Source organism: Diaphorina citri, unplaced genomic scaffold (assembly GCF_000475195.1).
Source record: "Diaphorina citri unplaced genomic scaffold, Diaci psyllid genome assembly version 1.1 scaffold1187, whole genome shotgun sequence".
NCBI classification, from domain to species: Eukaryota; Metazoa; Arthropoda; class Insecta; order Hemiptera; family Psyllidae; genus Diaphorina; species Diaphorina citri.
In genome coordinates this window covers 4,092-23,256 of record NW_007378616.1, presented here as the reverse complement: position 1 = coordinate 23,256, position 19,165 = coordinate 4,092, and the positions used below count along the sequence as shown (strand labels likewise).

Sequence of the window (19,165 nt, the reverse complement as noted above, 5' to 3'; positions counted from 1 at the left end):
TAGAAAATAGGGAACAAAAATAGGGGATGAGAAAACAGAGGGAGAGGGGAAAAAAGGGGAATGGAATAGAGAAAAGAGAAAATGTAGGAGAAACATAGGGAGATGAGAAAATAGAAGAACAATAAGAGAAATAAGAAATTTGTAGAAAACTAGGGAAATGAGAAAAGAGAAGTTTAGGGAAATGAGAAACAAGCTAGGCCCGTCCCTCCGGGAATTTTTTAGCCCGTAGTTTATTTGATCGTGGTTAAAGAAAAATGAGAACGAAGGCGAAAAAGATAGAGGCGAATAATAATAAGAAGAAGGTGGTGCAGGAGGACTGTTTTCCTCGTTTCCGAAGAGACGGACTGTTTTTAATAAAAAGGCAGGGTGTGAAGAAGGAGAAAAAGAGGGAGGAAGAAGCATCAGGAGAAGACGAAGAAAAAGAAGAAGAAGGACAAGAAGGATAAGGAGGTGCAGGAGGAAGACTCTACTGTTTTCCTCGTTTCTTAAAATCAAAAGGCAAGGTGTGAAGAAGGAGGAGGAGGAGGAGAAGGAGGAGGAGGCGGAGAAGGAGGAGGCGGAGAAGGAGGAGGCGAAGAAAAAGGACAAGAAGGGTATGAAGAGACTAAGTAACAATGAGCTTGATTAACAAAAGAAACCTGATACGATGTATCATACAATGAAGATAAGGCAGGGGGAGGGAGAGGAAGATGAAAAAGAAAAGGTAGTGGAGGAAGGGAGTGAGAAGGGGGATACAGAGGAGAAGAAGAAAAAAAAAGGATGAAGAGGTAGGGCGAGGAAGAGGCAGATGAAGAAACGGAGGAAAAAAGAAGAGAAGGAGGAGAAGAGAAAAAGAAACATTACAAGGAAGGGAAGAGGGGAAAAGACAAATGAGGGGAGGGAGAGGGAGTAAAAAAAAAGAAATGGGCGGGCAAAGAGGGGAGGAAGAAGAGAGAGAAATGAAGGGATATAATGGAAGAGGAACAGGAGAGAGGGAGGGGAGAGAGAGAAAGGTTTGTAAAAGAGGTGTGAAGAACCTCTCTAATGAAAGGAGAATATTGTAAATAGAAACTCAAGAAATGAGGGTTAGGGAGGGGAAATGAGAGTTAGAGAGGGGATGGAAAGATACATTATGTATGAAGATATGTGACATATTATGTATTTTATTTATTTGATTACACTCTAAGCATCACGGCCATGTGTGACATATTATGTATGAAGAACAGAATATACCTCATGTATACTATATTGCTTATAATAACACTGAAAAGTCCTTTACCCCGAAGTCTTATACAAATGTTATACATACAAATATGACGTATAAATATATATACAATATATATACCTAGACGTATGGCGACACATGACGTATACATAACAGGTATGTACACTGTACATGTAGATAACTATGTACATGTAGGTATGTATTTATGTACATGACATTTATGCATACTTTGTATACTTGTATACCCACAGGGACACATCATGTTTGTGTTAGTTGACGTATTCAGTCTCAAACCAAACTGAAAACCTGTTGTAATAATTTGAGAATTTGACCACAATAATAGTACATACTGCTAGAGTGAAAGGACTTTTCAGCCCTATGCGAGCAGTAAAAAAGAACTACGAGTGTGTATTATTATTATTATTTCTTCCTCACAAGTTTTCTCATCCCTCCTCCTCTTCTCTTTCACTTCCCTATTTCCACCGAACACGTCTCCACCTCTTCCACCATGTATACACCTCCTTCACCATCTCCAATTATCTCCGAAAGAAAGTTTCATTATCAGAAACTCGGAGACGTATCTGTGTGCTCTTTGTTTTAATAATGTAATTATAAGGGTCGCCGCCCACCTCCACTCTTCCGTAACCTCTCCACCTCCATATATCTTCACCTCCCTACATCTCCATCTTCGTCTCCACTATCGTGTGATGTGGGACGTGTTTCAAGAAATGTACGGATCGGCAACAACTTTAAAAAAGCTCAAAAACGTGTGTCAAGAAATGCACGTCTCAGGACTTTAGATTTCGGCCCAAGTCGCTCAAACTGGACAGAGAGATTCGATAATTTATGTAGATTAAAAGTGCCCCTGAGAAGGGTTCCCCCAAGGTACGGTTCAGCCGTTATTCAGGACCAAATTTCCGCGATATGGCTATAAAGCTCAAAAGGAGATCGCGCCTCTCAGGACGTTCCTTTTCACCTCAGCTAGCTCAAACTTTGCAGAGAGATTCGATAGTTTATGTAGATCGAAATTGTCCTTGGGGGCGGGTCTGGTTCGGCCGCTATTTCAGGACATAATTTTGAAAAGGTTCAAAAGGAGTTCGCAGTTTTCAGGACTTTACCTTTAGCCTCAGGTCGCTCAAACTTTGCAAAGAGATTCGATAGTTTATGTACATCAAAAATGTCCGCTAGCCGGACCTCAAGAAAAGTACAGTTTCGCCATTAGTTTTGAAAATTATGTTTTCACACCAACCAGAAACTAACTCGTAAATCCGAAATCCCCATCCCCTAATGCCAAAGCGTTAATCAACTTTGCACCTCTAGAAGATTAAGAAAAGGGAAGGAAAGGAAAACAGGAGGAGGTAAGAAAAAGGGTGAGGGAATTACAAAAACATGAATACTAGTCTTCGGGTTCCAAGTGTCCCTCGGAAAACTTCTCCAAAATTAATAGAGCTTTCCTAATACTTTGCATACCGCAACTTTCTCCCACCTTCTCTCCCTTTTGTCTATTATTTTCCCTCCTCTTCAATTATTTCCCCTCCTCTGACCTCTTCCTTTGTCCACCCATAATCAAAAATCCCTCCCTTTCCCTTTTACTTGACGCTTTCTATCTCCCATAAAACTACCTTCATCCCTTCTTTCCCTCCCTCGTCCTTTCTTGTAAACTTTCATCTCCCTTTTTTACTTGTCCTTTTTCCCTTAATAATGTCTCTTTTACCTCTCCTTCTACCTACCGCCCTCTCCGTTATCAACGTATCTCTCTCTTTTTCCCTTTTATCCTATTTTCTCAATCAGTCTCTCCCAGTCTCTCTTCTTCTCCGTATAATTTGCTTTTGTCCTCATTTCTTTGCATCCCCTTTTGAGTTGCAGATCCAATTTAAAGTTTTTTAAAGAGGTTTGATAGAGGGAACTGTAACAGTGAAGGTCTTATCGTCCCAAAATCGAAGACTCCCTTTCCCTCAATTGACGCTTTCTATCTCCCATAAAACTACCTTCATCCCTTCTTTCCCTCCCTCGTCCTTTCTTGTAAACTTTCACCTCCCTTTTCTACTTGTCCTTTTTCCCTTAATAATGTCTTTTTTACCTCTCCTTCTACCGCCCTCTCCCTTATCAACGTATCTCTCTCTTTTTCCCTTTTATCCTATTTTCTCAATCAGTCTCTCCCAGTCTCTCTTTCTTCTCCGTAATTTGCTTTTGTTCTCATTTCTTTATGCATCCCCTTTTGGAGTTGCATATCCAATTTAAAGTTTTTTTTCAAGAGGTTTGATGGAGGGAACTGTAACAGTGAAGGTCTTATCGCCCAAAATCGAAGAGAGGAGGATAGGATAGGAGAAAGCCAGCCGTTCCAAGAACGAACCTTATCTGTTTTCATGTTGCCTGAGCCTCAGGGGTACAATGTACAAGCCTTTTAAATATGCTCCGAGCTGCAGAGTTCGCTATGCAGAGGTGAGAATAATCGATGAAAAAAACTAATCTAAATTCCTAATTAACAAAAAGGAGGGATATAAAGTTTGAACGACGCTTATGAACTTTGTAAGAGGAGGAGGAGGAGGAGGAGGAGGAGGAGGAGGAAGAGGAGAAGAATAAGGAAAAGGAGAAGAATAAAAAAAAGGAAGAAAAGACGAAGAATTAGGAATGAAGACGAAAATATAGAAATATTGAGAAAAATAATTCGAAAAGAAAAGAGGTCAAGGAGCATGGCTGCATGGACGAGAGAGAGGGCACATGACAAAACTTTAGACACAACCAACAACATCACCAGCAACGATAATAGAACCACCAACAACAACAACATCATCACCAACAACAATATCATCAGAACCATCATCAAAATCAACTAAGTTATGACAATCATCACACAACCTCCATTTTCCAAGAAAAAAAACTCCACTTTTCATAACTCTGAAGAACCAGCGCACCGGAGTACCTTCAAAAGTTAGCACAAAAGATTTTTCGACGAAACGTCTACCTAGATAAATAAGAATATTAAAGGAAGAATAAAGAAAAAGAGGAGAAGGAGAAAAGGGGGAGGAGTAGGAAGAGGAAGGGGAGGAGAAGGAAGAGGAGGAGTAGGAAGAGGAAGGGGAGGAGGAAGAGCATGGGACATAGGGGACGAGAAGACCACGCTCTGGACAAAAGAAGAAAAGGTAAAGGGACAAAAACAAGGTAAAGGGACAAAGAAAGGAAAGACAGAGGAAGGAAAAAAAGAGAGGAAGAATATAGAGGAGGAGAGAAGAAGGAAAAGGAAATATGTAGGGGGACGCAAAAGAAAAAAGAAATACGAGGACAATGGAAGAAGAACACGCTTTGGACAAAAGAAAGACAGGAAGAGGGAGCGAGAGAGAGTGAGGGGAAAAAGGAGAGTAAGAGAAACCAGAAAGAAGAAGGTGAAGGAGGGAACAGAAAGAAAGCAACATGAGAACAAAGTAAGCAAGAGGGAAAGTTAGGTAGAGGCAGAGAGGCGAAAAAGAGCAAAAGAAAACAAAAGGAAGAGAGAAATAATCTTGACTTTATAAGAAGAGGAAGGTATCATTTCAATTTCAATTTTCCTTTTATGTTGTTCCGGTAAAGGAACGAAAATTGAAAGTAAATATAAAGAGTGGACTAGAATGACTAAAGAGAGTGGGGGAGGGAGGGAGGGAAAGAGAGAGAGAGAGAGGAGGGAAAGGGTCTCTTTGGAACTTTTTGAGAATTATATTTCTGAAAGCAGTTTTCTACAGATTCTGTTATTTGAGGCCATTCGTCCCTACATACCTACAGAAACACAGCAAACATTTCCAACAAAATTCACTCCCTTGGATTAGAATAGTATAGAATAGAATATACCTTGTTTATTCTGCCAGAATGAGACTGAAAAGTCCCTTTACTCGCGCAGTCTAAACAAGGTCTTATGCATTTGCAGTCGAACCTCGATTATTTCGACTTTCATTATTTTAAATCTCTATTATTTCAACTCCAAAATCCATTGTTTCAAAGGATATCCTATCTTATCAGAGGTAAATATCGGTCCCAATCAGTTGAAATAATCGAGGTTCTAATGTACTTTTACTTCTCACTTTCACTATACATTCCTCCCTCCTCCTCCTCCCTTTTCCTAACATCAACTCCCTCCAAACTTTAATGCCTTATCTCTTGAACTTTTCCTCATCGTTATACCGGGGTTTAACGATATCCCCTTCCCTACAACATATCCCAAGTTTTTCAAATATCGGTCCCAATCAGTTGAAATAATCGAGGTTCTAATGTACTTTTACTTCTCACTTTCACTATACATTCCTCCCTCCTCCTCCTTCCTTTTCCTAACATCAACTCCCTCCAAACTTTAATTCCTTATCTCTTGAACTTTTCCTTATCGTTATACCGGGGTTTAACGATATCCCCTTTCCTTTGCCTACAACATATCCTAAAGTTTTTCCTTCCTAAAAACGAGGGTTTTCTTCCGGACGGATCTGTCAGGGGGGGAGAGAAAGGGAGGGAGGGAGAGAGAGAGTGTGTGTGAATGAGGAAAGAGAGCTAGAGAGAGAGAGAGAGAGAGAGAGAAAAGGGGGACAGAGGCTTAGGAGAGAAAGAGAGAAGAGGGAGGCCTTAGCAACCTTTAGTCAGGGGCACATAAAACAGACCTATTCATGTTTCAATTTGAGCAACTAAAATTTTATGACGAAAAAAAGGAGGAAAAGACAGGCACTTTTCTCTGAGATCTGTATCTCGCCTTCTCCCTCTTCCTCCTTTTTTTTCCTTCTTCTAATCCTTCTCCCCCTTCTTCTGCTTTTTTTCTTCTTCTTCTTCTCCTTCTTCTTCTTCTTCTTCTTCTTCTTCTTCTTCTTCTTCTTCTTCTTCTTCTTCTTCTCCGTCTTCTTCTTCTTCTTCTCCGTCTTCTTCTTCTTCTTCTTCTTCTTCTTCTTCTCCTTCTTCTTCTCCTTCTTCTCCTTCTTCTCCTTCTTCTCCTTCTTCTCCTTCTTCTTCTTTAACAAACATCGGGACTTCGAAAAGGGTCGCGGGGGCTCTTTTTAAGGTTTATTGACCCCTATAAGCATTTTTTCGCTGGCCCTTATTCCCTCTTATACCAATGAACACTCCTCTTAAATATTCATGTTTCAATTTGAGCAACTAAAATTTTATGACGAAAAAAAGGAGGAAAAGACAGGCACTTTTCTCTGAGATCTGTTTCACCCCTTCTCCCTCTTCCTCCATTTTTTTCCTCCTTCTAATCCTTCTCCCCCTTCTTCTGCTTCTTTTTCTTCTTCTTCTTCTCCTTCTTCTTCTTCTTATTCTCCTTCTCCTCCTTCTTCTCCTCCATGAACACTCCTCTTAAACCCTTACCAAAAGAACACGATCTTTTCATCCTTCATTTTTAACGGGGCAAAAAAGGAGCAGAATATATTACGAGGGAGAGAGAAGAAGAGCGAAGGGAAGGAGGAAGGAGGGACGAAGGTTAGGAAGGAGAGGGGGGAAAAGGAGAGGAAAGTAGGTACGTACACGCTTCAGACGTGATTCGAATTATTTTAACAGTAAATAAAAATATGGAAGAAACAATAATAACAAGAGAAAGAGGAACGAGAGCAAAAGAAGGCGAAGAACGGGGAAGAGAAAAAGGAGGAGGAGGAGGAGGAGGAGGAGGAGGAGCAGGGTGAAGAACCTCCATGGCAAGAGAAAAATTGAAAGAGTGAGAAGGAGGAGAAAATGGAAGAAGAGAAAGAAAATATTATTATTATTATCATGAACATGGGTAACAAAGTTTTTACATTTATTTGTGATTTTCTCTTTCTCTCTCTCTCTCTCTCTCTCTCTCTCTCTCTCTCTCTCTTTCTTTCTCTCCATCTCTCTCTTTCTCCCTCAATGCCTCGCTTCACTCTCTCTTTATCAAACTTTTATTTTTCTTCTTCTTCTTCTCCTCCTTCTTCTTTTTCTTCTTATCCTTCTACTTTTCGTTATGTTTACTTACTACAGAAAACCTAATGCAATAGCAGTGTACTTCGGTAATGTAGCAATAATTTTCTCTTTGGCAAAAGGAAAGCCGTAATAAGGGATCAACAAAGGAAGGAGGGGATAAGTGAGAGTGTGTGTGTGTGTTTGTGTGTGTGTGTGTGTGTGTGTGAGTGTGTGAGTGAGTAAGTGAGTGAGTGAGTGAGTGTGTGTTTGTGTGTGTGTGTGTGTGTGTGTGTGTGTGTGTGTGTGTGTGTGTGTGTGTGTGTGTGTGTGTGTGTGTGTGTGTGTGTGTCAGTGAGTGAGTGAGTGTGTGACTGAGAGAGAGCGAGTGAGTGAGTGACAGTGTGTGTGAGTGAGTGAGAGAGGAGGGAATATGTGAGAAAGAGAGAGAGAGAGAGAGAAAGAGGAGAGACGAGGGAAGAAGTGAGTAAGTGAGAGAGGGAGAAAAGGGAGAGAAAGAAAGGAGGGAATACGTGAGAGTGAAGGGAGAAAATGAAGAGGGAGGAAAATGGGAGAAATGAAAAGAAAAAACGAGAAAGAGAGAGAGAGAGGGAGGGAGGGAGAGAGAGAGAGACGATTTTCTTCCTTCACCTTCTCTTTCTTGCCTTCTTTTCTTCTAACCGTTCTCACCCTCTATCCTTCTTCTCTTCCCCTCATTCTTATTCCTCTTTTCCTCCTTCCCTTATTCCTCTTCCTTTTCTTTCATCTCCTCCTCTTCCTTTTCCTTTGTAAATTAAATTAAACCACGGAATGCGCAAGTCCTTTTCTTCTCTCCTTTCAAAGGCGTTCGTCTTTCTCCAGTCTCACCACAAGGATGTCCTTTCTCCACCTCTTCCCCTACTCCTTCTCTTAGTCTTCCTTTATCTTCTCCTCCTATTCTTCTTTTTCTCCTTCTCTGCTATTTTCTCTTCTCCAGGCTTACCACAAAGATGTCCTTTTCCTTCTGCTCTCCTTTCTTTCACATTTTCTCCTCCTCCTTCTACGTCTTTTTCTTCGTCTTCTACGTGTATTGTCTTTGAAGCTTGAGGGCTTGGGTCTCTTCACAACTCGTGCGGTAGATGGTAGTCCATTTCTATTACACAACATCTATTCCAAAGTGAATTGAAAATTGAGAAATCACATTGATCTCAGGTACCATAAGCTTTGTACAAAACCAATACACACACCCATTCCAATGCGCAGCAACATCAACATCAACCTAGACATCACATCACTCTGGACGAATCCAATGGAGGCAGCGTGTTTCCTTGACTTGAAAACGGCGGAAGAAGTTGATGAAAGACGCTAACACAACAATGAAAGACGTTACAAGTTACAACAACAAAAATAATGCACGTATTTGTGAAATAAAAAAAAATGCATTTTCTATAAGAGAAAATGGACTACAAACATATCTTTTTAGAACTTTCAAGCCTTTTTTAAAAAAAAGATATGTACTTTAGTGATCTTGTCTTAGACTGGGTGATAATTTTACAACGAGCTGACCCGTCCCGTGCTTTGCTATGGTCACCTGTCCATTGTCTGGCCTTACTCAGCGTAGCTTGAAAATTCCAATTCCATAGGAACCTTCTAAAGCTAAAAACAGAGTGGAGTGGAGAGCAAAGAACATAGAGTTTTTTCCTCTCAGTTCTATGTGGTTTAAATTTGTCGCTTCCCTCTCTCTACCTGCTTGATGCTTTATGCCAGCGGTTCCCAACCAGGGGTACGCGTACCCCTGGGGGTACGCGAGAGACCCTCCGGGGGTACGTAAAAAAAATTGAGTAATGGCGGACAAAAAAAAAATGAAAGCAAATTTTGAATTTTGACGGCTTATCTTTGCAGAAGAGTCCAAAAAGGTACTGAATTTTTACTTCGAGGATTGATTTCGAACAGACTTGGGGACATTATTTTGGGGGAAAAAATTGCCTCCGGCGCAGTTTACGTTTGATTCCTTTTTGTCAAGTCGCGGGGGTAAGTACCTACCCCCTCTCCCTTGAAGTAAAAGGACGGGGGGTACGGTTAGCCCAGTGGTAACGTGCTTGTTTGTCATGCTGCAGGTCCCGTCTTCTATTCCCACCATCGACAAAATATTTGTACTCGCTTTTCGATTGCAAATATTTCTACCGCTTACTTTCTGGTGTTCTTGTGCTGGCCCAGACCCTAAATGGAGCTCACAAGAATCTCATCATGTGAATACACAGAGGCGAGGTAAGTAACATTTAGCCCTTCATCAGAGCTCACAAGAATCTCATCATTTGAATACACAGAGGCGAGCTAAGTAACATTCAGCTCTTCATCAGAGCTAATTGGTAGAGTCTGTCTGATGGTGCAAATTTTGTCCAGAAATCCATAAAGCCAAAAAACCAAAAACTTTTGGGGGGATTTTTTTCACATTTTCTCACACAAATGAGCTTAGATAACACTTCAAAGTAGCTACTTAATTGTCCTTACGAGGCTGAGTGCACCCCGAACTCCAAGCACAGAACCGACAAATACCTCGGCCCCGCCGGGAATCGAACCCGGACCTCCAGCGTGCAAGCCTAGTGTGATACCCACTCGGGCACGGAGGTTGCTTCCAGTACGAATATTAAAATTTGTTTATTATTTTTCTATTTCAGTGACGGATGGTCAAGTGAATCCCCACTACTCATCACATCAGTCGCGGAGGCCTGGCTCGGTATCACCAGACAGAAGACCGAGGTCTAACTATCACGTTCCAGGCATTAAGTAAGTTCCACACCATATATTATGTAATGAGGACTGTACATAGACCCTGCAGCATCGACCCTTGCACAGAAAATGTACTCTGCTCCATTTCTTAATTTTCAGCGTGGCCGAGGGTCGCGGCTAACGTGAATTGTATCGGAGAAAATCTAGAGAGAGAGAAAGAGAGAGAGAGAGAGAGAGAGAGAGAGAGAGAAAGAGAGAGAGAGAAATAGAAAGGAAGGGGGAGATGGGAAATAAAGGGAAGGAGAGAGTAGGAAGAGAGAGTAAGAGGGTGCAAAAGAGAGGGAGAGAGATATAAAGTGAAGGGAGAGGGTTAAAGAGAGAGGGGAGGGAGAGCAAAAGAGAGGGTGGGAGAGAGAGGGAGAAAGATATAGAGTGAAGGGAGAGAGAGCGAGAGAGAAAGAGAGCAAAAGAGAGGGTGGGAAAGAAAGGGAGAGGGGAGAAATGAGGGTATTGTTTGTTTTGATGTGTTCCACCATTAAAAGAAAGAGAGAGAGAGAGAGAGAGAGAGAGAGAGAGAGGGAGAGAGAGAGAAAGAGAGAGAGAGAGAAAACAAATGAATGGGGAACGAGATTGAAAAAATTGAAAATGTATGTTCCAATAGAATAATCATCATGATTACTAACACAAGGGGAAAAGAGAGAGAGAGAAAAAAAGAGAGAGACAAACAGAAAGGAAGGGGGAGATGGGAAATAAAGGGAAGGGGAAAGGGAGAGCAAAAGAGAGGGTGAGAAAGAAAGGGAGAGAGGGAGGAAATGAGGGTATTGTTTGTTTTGATGTGTACCACCATTAATAATAATTATTATTGCTATTTTTGTTGCCATTTTTCATTTCAACTCTCCCATTCTCTATCCCTCTCCCTCTCACACACATCCTCTGTTTCTCTTTCTCCCTCCCTCCTCCTCTCTCTCTTCATCTCACTCACACACAAACACACCCTCTATTTCTCTCTCTCTCTCATACACCCTCTTCTCTCCTCTAGTTAAACACACAGTGTAATTTCTCCAACAATTTTCCAACCACAACAACTTTATCTCTCTCTTCCTCTCTCTCTCTTCCTCTCTGTTTGTTGTGTGTACGTGTTGGTCAGTGAGACGTAAATTATTCATTTCATTATCATAATCACCATCTAGTTATTACAGATTTATTACTACTACGCTTCCATCCCGGATATGAAAAACAAACCCCTGATGTACATACATAGTGTACTACATTCATATGTATACCATAGGTAGGTAGGTACCTACACTTCGAGCAAAAAATTCAAAAAATTCGTCTTATTGCCTTATACAGAGATTGCCTTAGGCAATAAAAAATATTTGATAATAAGAAAGCAGAAAGCACTTACCAAAGAGTCACAATTTGAGAACTCCAATCTGAAAGCAGAACAAGGAAAACATAAAATAAGTTCTATTGGTAAGCGCTAGGTCTGTCCCACCCGGGACGGAGTGATAAAGTTCGTTCTCGGAACGGCTGACTTTCTCCTATCCTGTCTTCCTTCGTTCTTAGATTTCGGGACCATAAAACCTCCGCTGTTACAGTTCCCTCTGTCAAACCTCCTCAGAGGGGAGTTAGGGGAATGCAGGACGAGAGGCCAAGGAAGAGGAGGAGAAGGAGGGACCCAATCTCTCGAGTGGTCTGGCATTTCCAAAACTCGAATGAAGGAGCATTTTCTTGGAAGTTTATTATGGAAAGGAGAAACTTTGAAACTTCACCGGTAAAGTTTTTCGCATCGAAAAGCATCCAACTTTGGCAATAATCATCATCAATATTGATTGCATTACGGGGAAATTTTCGCTCTGAAGGAAACCAGAGAGTTGGAAGAAATTTTCATACATACATAGCTCTTAAAAGTCTTATTTCCTTTAGAGTGCGGGAATGAAGGGACTTTTCAGTCTCATTCTGGCAGTATAAACAGGGTAGGTATATTCTATTCCATTTTATTTTTAACTCACCCAGAAAAAGAAGCCTCTAAGGGGTCCCGCCAGGCCGAATGGCTAGACAAACATGATTCCATTGAGAGTTGAACAAACCAGCGAAATTTCTTTTGAGTTTTTTCGGCACTTTCGACCGAAATCCTGGTTACCGTTAACGCGTAACAAACATCGGGACTTCGAAAAGGGTCGCGGGGGCTCTTTTTAAGGTTTATTGACCCCTATAAGCATTTTTTCGCTGGCCCTTATTGCCTCTTATAACCCTTACCAATGAACACGCTTCTTAAACCCTTACCAAAAGAACACGATCTTTTCATCCTTCATTTTTAACGGGGCAAAAAAGGAGCAGAATATATTACGAGGGAGAGAGAAGAAGAGCGAAGGGAAGGAGGAAGGAGGGACGAAGGTTAGGAAGGAGAGGGGGGAAAAGGAGAGGAAAGTAGGTACGTACACGCTTCAGACGTGATTCGAATTATTTTAACAGTAAATAAAAATATGGAAGAGAAAATAATAACAAGAGAAAGAGGAACGAGAGCAAAAGAAGGCGAAGAAGGGGGAAGAGAAAAAGGAGGAGGAGGAGGAGGAGAATGTGTAGGAGAAAGAGAAGGGAGTGGGAGAAGGAGAAGGAGGAAGAGAAAGAGGAGAGAGGAGGAGGAAGAGAATGTGTAGGAGAAAGAGAAGGGAGTGGGAGAAGGAGAAGGAGGAAGAGAAAGAGGAGAGAGGAGGAGGAAGAGAATGTGTAGGAGAAAGAGAAGGGAGTGGGAGAAGGAGAAGGAGGAAGAGAAAGAGGAGAGAGGAGGAGGAAGAGAATGTGTAGGAGAAAGAGAAGGGAGTGGGAGAAGGAGAAGGAGGAAGAGAAAGAGGAGAGAGGAGGAGGAAGAGAATGTGTAGGAGAAAGAGAAGGGAGTGGGAGAAGGAGAAGGAGGAAGAGAAAGAGGAGAGAGGAGGAGGAAGAGAATGTGTAGGAGAAAGAGAAGGGAGTGGGAGAAGGAGAAGGAGGAAGAGAAAGAGGAGAGAGGAGGAGGAAGAGAATGTGTAGGAGAAAGAGAAGGGAGTGGGAGAAGGAGAAGGAGGAAGAGAAAGAGGAGAGAGGAGGAGGAAGAGAATGTGTAGGAGAAAGAGAAGGGAGTGGGAGAAGGAGAAGGAGGAAGAGAAAGAGGAGAGAGGAGGAGGAAGAGAATGTGTAGGAGAAAGAGAAGGGAGTGGGAGAAGGAGAAGGAGGAAGAGAAAGAGGAGAGAGGAGGAGGAAGAGAATGTGTAGGAGTGAGTGGGTGTGTGTGTGTGTGTGTGTGTGTGTGTGTGTGTGTGTGTGTGTGTGTGTGTGTGTGTGTGTGTGTGTGTGTGTGTGTGTGTGTCAGTGAGAGAGCGAGTGAGTGTGTGTGTGTGTGTGAGAGAGAGAGAGTGAGTGAGTGAGTAAGTGAGTTGGGTGTGTGTGTGTGTGTGTGTGTGTGTGTGTGTGTGTGTGTGTGTGTGTGTGTGTGTGTGTGTGTGTGTGTGTGTGTGTGTGTGTGTGTGTGTGTGTGTGTGTGTGTGTGTGTGTGTGTGTGTGTGTGTGTGTGTGTGTGTGTGTGTGTGTGTGTGTGTGTGTGTGTGTGTGTGTGTGTGTGTGTGTGTGTGTGTGTGTGTGTGTGTGTGTGTGTGTGTGTGTGTGTGTGTGTGTGTGTGTGTGTGTGTGTGTGTGTGACCATGTGTGTGTGTGTGTGTGTGTGTGTGTGTGTGTGTGTGTGTGAGTGAGTGAGAGAGGAGGGAATATGTGAGAAAGAGAGAGAGAGAATGAAGAGGGAATAAGAGAGAGTGAGAGAGAGAGACGAGGGAAGAAGTGAGTAAGTGAGAGAGGGAGAAAAGGGAGAGAAAGAAAGGAGGGAATACGTGAGAGTGAAAGTGAAGAGAGAAAATGAAGAGGGAGGAAAAAGGGAGAAATGAAAAGAAAAAACGAGAAAGAGAGAGAGAGGGAGAGGGAAAGAATGAAGAGGGAAGAAGTGAGTAAGTGATAAAGGGAGGAGTGAGAGAGAGAGACGATTTTCTTCCTTCACCTTCTCTTTCTTGCCTTCGCTTCTTCTAACCGTTCTCAACCTCTATCCTTCTTCTCTTCCCCTCATTCTGATTCCTCCTTCCCTTATTCCTCTTCCTTTCTTTCACCTCCTCCTCTTCCTTTTCCTTTGTAAATTAAATTAAACCACGGAATGCGCAAGTCCTTTTCTTCTCTCCTTTCAAAGGCGTTCGTCTTTCTCCAGTCTCACCACAAGGATGTCCTTTCTCCACCTCTTCCCTTCCTCCTCTTAGTCCCCCTTTATCTCTCATTCATCCTCCCTGCTTTCGCCCTTTACTCTATTATTTCTCCTCTTCCACCCCCCACCTACCTCTCTACCCTTCTTTACTCTTCACTCCCATACTACCGCCTTTATCTTTATACTTTATCTGTCCCATTCTTTTCCTTTTATCTCTCTCTCATCCTCCCACCTTCTTCTCTCCCATTTTTAACTCTTCACTCCCATACTCCCCACTTTATCTCCAATACTACCGCCTTTATCTGTCCAATTCTTTTCCTTTTATCTCTCTCTCATCCTTCCACCTTTATCTCTCTCATTTCCCCCTTTCTCCTTTTCCATCTCCCACCTTTGTCGCAGTTTTCACTTTCCTTATCCTGTAAAAGTCGTACCCTCTATCAGTTTTTTCTGCGCGCGAAGTACCAAGTATAGGTATACGACAGGATTGTGTCATGGTACAGCCCCCAGGTGTCGTGATTAGCCACGCCCCCTACTCTCATTATATCAGACCCCACTCGCCATACAGGGTGATTAAGTCTAATGTTTGGGAGCCTGGGTGTCCCACCAAACGGACACTCTGGAAATCCTGGGTTCGAATTAGAGTGGCGGAATTGCTAGAATGAAAAGGAAAATTTAAAACTGATGAGGAAGTGTGCAGGAGTATTGAACTCACTAGAGAGAACTTTTTTTTTTTTTACTTTTTGCTCTTAGTTCGTTCTCGGAACGGCTTTCTTTCTCCTATCCTGCCTTTCTTCTATCTTCGGTTTCGGGACGATAAGACCTTAGTTATAGCTGCCCTCTATCAAACCTCTTACAAAATGCTCCAGGTTCCAGCTACACTAATATAAATAACATAAATACATACCGAATTGATGAAACATATTTATGTACAGATGAATAGGAAGGCTTATCGACCTGGAATTAGATAGGTAACATCAGGGTTCAAAAGTTTATCTCTATATGAGTGGCAATACATAAGATCTTGTTTAGACTGCGGGAGTAAAGGGACTTTTCAGTCTCATTCTGGCAGTATAAACAGGGTATATTCTATTCTATTTCGAAGATCAACAGCAACATACGTATTTCTGACCCTAGCTCCTCCTTATTTCCCCTCTTCCTCTCTCCCACTCTTAACTCTTCACTCCCATACTCCCCACTTAATCTCTCATACTAACCCGTTTATCTCTACCGTTCCCCTTAACTCCATATTTGTCCTCTTCCTCTCTTCTATCTCCCACCTTCCTCTCCCTCCCATTTTCCCCCCTTCTTCTATGGCATTTCCCTCTTCTTCTATGGCATTTTTCCCCTTGACATGTATCTCACTCTTAACACTATGATTAATTACTTTCATTCCTTCCGCGGTTTCCATCTTCAGTACGTACGTACCTACTCCTCATTGGTGACACCACCACGTCGTCATATATATAAATATATAAAATTAAATCGCCTACGACGCTTAAGGTTTTCGGTCGATCGAGCATTTCTGAAGGGTTGAGGATCAAAAGGGCGTTCTTAAGGGCGCAAAAATTATACATATGTGATTAACTAATGGCGCTAAAAAAAGTAAATCCGGCCCTGATGCCTGTTCTTCCTTTCTCCACAATCCCTCCTCTTCCTCTCCTTCTTCCTTCTCCTCTTCCTCTCCTTCTTCCTCCTCCTCTTCCTCTCCTTTCTCCTTCTCCTCTTCCTCTCCTTCTTCCTTCTCCTCTTCCTCTCCTTCTTCCTCCTCCTCTTCTTCTCCTTCTTCCTTCTCCTCTTCCTCTCCTTCTTCCTTCTCCTCTTCCTCTCCTTCTTCCTTCTCCTCTTCCTCCTCCTCCTCCTCCTCCTCTTCTTCTCCTCTTCCTCTCCTTCTTCCTTCTCCTCTTCCTCCTCCTCCTCCTCCTCTTCTTCTCCTCTTCCTCTCCTTCTTCCTTCTCCTCTTCCTCTCCTTCTTCCTTCTCCTCTTCCTCTCCTTCTTCCTTCTCCTCTTCCTCTCCTCCTTCCTTCTCCTTCTTCCTCCTCCTCTTCTTCCTTCTCCTATTGCTCCTCTTAATAACATCCCTTTGGTGTTTGTTGTGTGTACGTGTTGGTCAGTGAGACGTAAATTATTCATTTCATTATCATAATCACCATCTAGTTATTACAGATTTATTACCACTACGCTTCCATCCCGGATATGAAAAACAAACCCCTGCCCCGTTTATCTCTACCGTTCCCCTTAACTCCATATTTGTCCTCTTCCTCTCTTCTATCTCCCACCTTCCTCTCCCTCCCATTTTCCCTTCTTCTATTGCATTTTCCCCTTGACATGTATCTCACTCTTAACACTATGATTAATTACTTTCATTCCTATCGCGATTTCCCTCTTCAATACCTACGTACCTAATCCTCACGTACCATTTATTGGCCCACCTGCCCACATTTATTTTTCTAATTTTTGTTTTTATGACTACAATTTTTGAATAGCACTGGTTCAATAACAGTCTACCATACGCCACATAAGTCTGAACTGGACGAACTTTTTCAAGATCTAATTTTATCAAAAGAAAGGGCTTAAAGACTGTTATTGAACCAGTGCTATTCAAAAATTGTAGTCATAAAAACTTCAGACTTATGTGGCGTATGGTACAGGTGGGCCAATAAATGGTACGTTTTTTAGGTGGGCGAATAAATGGTACACTTTGTACTACATTCATATGTATACCCTAGGTAGGTAAGTACCTACACTCCGAGCAAAAAATTAAAAAATTCGGCTCATTTACATGAGGTTTAATGAGGGAACTTAGCAATAGTCAGAGACAGAGGAAACTTCAGGAAACTCTTCTTCAAAGTATAGGGAGAAAGAAATGGAGAGAGGAGAGAGAGAAAAATAGAGAGCGAGAGGGAGAGCCTGATTTCATCTTGCAGAAAACATAAATCAAGTACCTACAATACCAGAAAGGATAATAACCAGGAGAAAAAGATAGGAAGAGAGAGAGAAAGGGAAAGAGAGAGAAAGAAACAGGAGAGAGGATGGAGGGAGAGAGTGAGGGAGAGCCTGGTTTCATCTTGCAGAAAACATGAATCAAGTACCTACAATACCAGAAAGGATAATAACCAGGAGAAAGAGAGAGGAAGAGAGAGAGAGAAAGAGAGAGTACGAAAGAGCGAGGGAGGGAAGAGGGAGATTTGAAATTAACAAAATACAAGCATCTCAGAAACATAAAACAGAAATAAGAAGATTTGAAGACAGGAAAACACAACACATAGAGAGAAATACGCATGAGGGAAGGAAGGAGAGGGGGAGAGAGAAAGAGAGAAGGGGGCGGGAGAGGTAAAGATAATAGAGGGAGGGAAAGAAGCAAGGGAGCAGAAAGAGAGGGAAGAGGGAGATTTGAAATTAACAAAATACAAGCATCTCAGAAACATAAAACAGAAATAAGAAGATTTGAAGACAGGAAAACACAGCACATAGAGAGAAATACGCATGAGGGAAGGAAGGTGAGGGGGAGAGAGAAAGAGAGAAGGGGGAAGGAGAGGTAAAGATAATAGAGGGAGGGAAAGAAGCAAAGGAGCAGAAAGAAGATGGGAGGAAGGAGAGAGAATGATGGGAGAAAGGAGGGAAAGAAAAGGAAATGTGGAAACCGAAAATAGGCGAGTGAGGTATACCTGCAGAAAAAAGAAGCAGGCAATAAAACACAAAAAGGGGGGCATCTCCCACCCCCACAATCCACACAATATCACATAAAAACCTTAAATACAAAACAACGACTCCCCCACTCCCTTAAATAATCCACGAATTTATGTTCCTAAAAATAGGCGAGTGAGGTATACCTGCAGAAAAAAGAAGCAGGCAATAAAACACAAAAAGGGGGGCATCTCCCACCCCCACAATCCACAATATCACATAAAAACCTTAAATACAAAACAACGACTCCCCCACTCCCTTAAATAATCCACGAATTTATGTTCCTAAAAAAAGCGCAAAAGAAAACCGACAAAAACCCCCGGAGCAATTTTCTTTCCCACCATTTCAGGGATATTTTTACAAAAGGGGGAGGCCGGGAGGGGGATTGTTGTTACATTGGAATTTTCAAAAAGACCTGTACCCACCTACAAGGTACATACCTACTGAAAACCGTTTCTTTTTTGGAGACTTTTTTTCCAGAAAAATATCAAAGGACTTTGAGGAGAATTTTAAGAATCCCTACAAAACCACACCTCCTGCCTCCTGTGGTTGGGCGGAAAAGCTCCTTTAGGAGAATCCTGCTACATTTAAAAAGAAGTAGGGTTAAAAAACAAGGTAGGTTCATTTTATTATCATTATTTATTTTTCCAATAGAAAAAATCAAAGGATCCTTTGTAAATCCTAAAAGGAAAAATGTCTTATGGTGTTTATGTGGCAGTTTGTATGACAAGGAGGGTTGCTTGCTTTTCTTCCAAATACCACCGGAAAAGAGGGAGAGAAAGAAAGAAAAGAAGAGAGTGTAAATCCTAAAAGGAAAAATGTCTTATGGTGTTTATGTGGCAGTTTGTATGACAAGGAGGGCACACAAAACAATGGTAATGCATACCCAGAGCTTTTGTTAAGTACATGGATATATCCAACAGTCAGAGCATAGAGATATGTGAACATATACAGTGTGGTTAATAAAAAAACTTAATTTGCCCGGATGGGAGGATAGGTTACAAAAATAAACTGCAGATAAACTCTTTCAATAGATACCTACCTAAGGCCTGGATTTTGTTGGAGAAAATTCCAATTATGTTGAACAATAGATAAAAAGTCTAGTCATGAAGTTGAGCGTAGTATATTAAGCGGGGAATGACATTTGTGACAAGCATTTATGATCAAGACAATTAAAATTCCTTTTTTTTATAATTTAAAAAGTTTCAAATCAATTGAGCACATCCTGATTTCTTGCAGAAAAATGCGCTTCAGACCCCCCAGCTTCTCGACGTCCAATGTCTCACACATCCTCAAAGATGACGAAGAAACACTGAAAGAAGTTTTCCAATTTCTCAAGAGAAATAATTTCCTGAAAAACTTGTAAAACATTTTTTTTTCCACACATGGCCTTGATGCTTAGCGTGTAAATAAATAATAATAATAACAATTTTCCTACTTTTCCGTTCTCACATTTTCTCACCCCCCGAACTTTTCCTGTGCAATC

At 41.7% G+C, this 19,165-nt stretch overlaps 1 long non-coding RNA gene across 1 annotated transcript in view; it reads right to left on the bottom strand.

Moving 5' to 3' along the window:
* The window catches only part of LOC113469680, a 78,220-nt gene extending 67,010 nt beyond the window's left edge, over nucleotides 1-11,210 (bottom strand). Inside the window, exon 1 of the long non-coding RNA XR_003393017.1 lies at nucleotides 11,181-11,210. This is a non-coding gene — a long non-coding RNA (uncharacterized LOC113469680). The remainder of the gene's footprint in view (nucleotides 1-11,180) is intronic.
* Nucleotides 11,211-19,165: the final 7,955 nt, after the last annotated feature.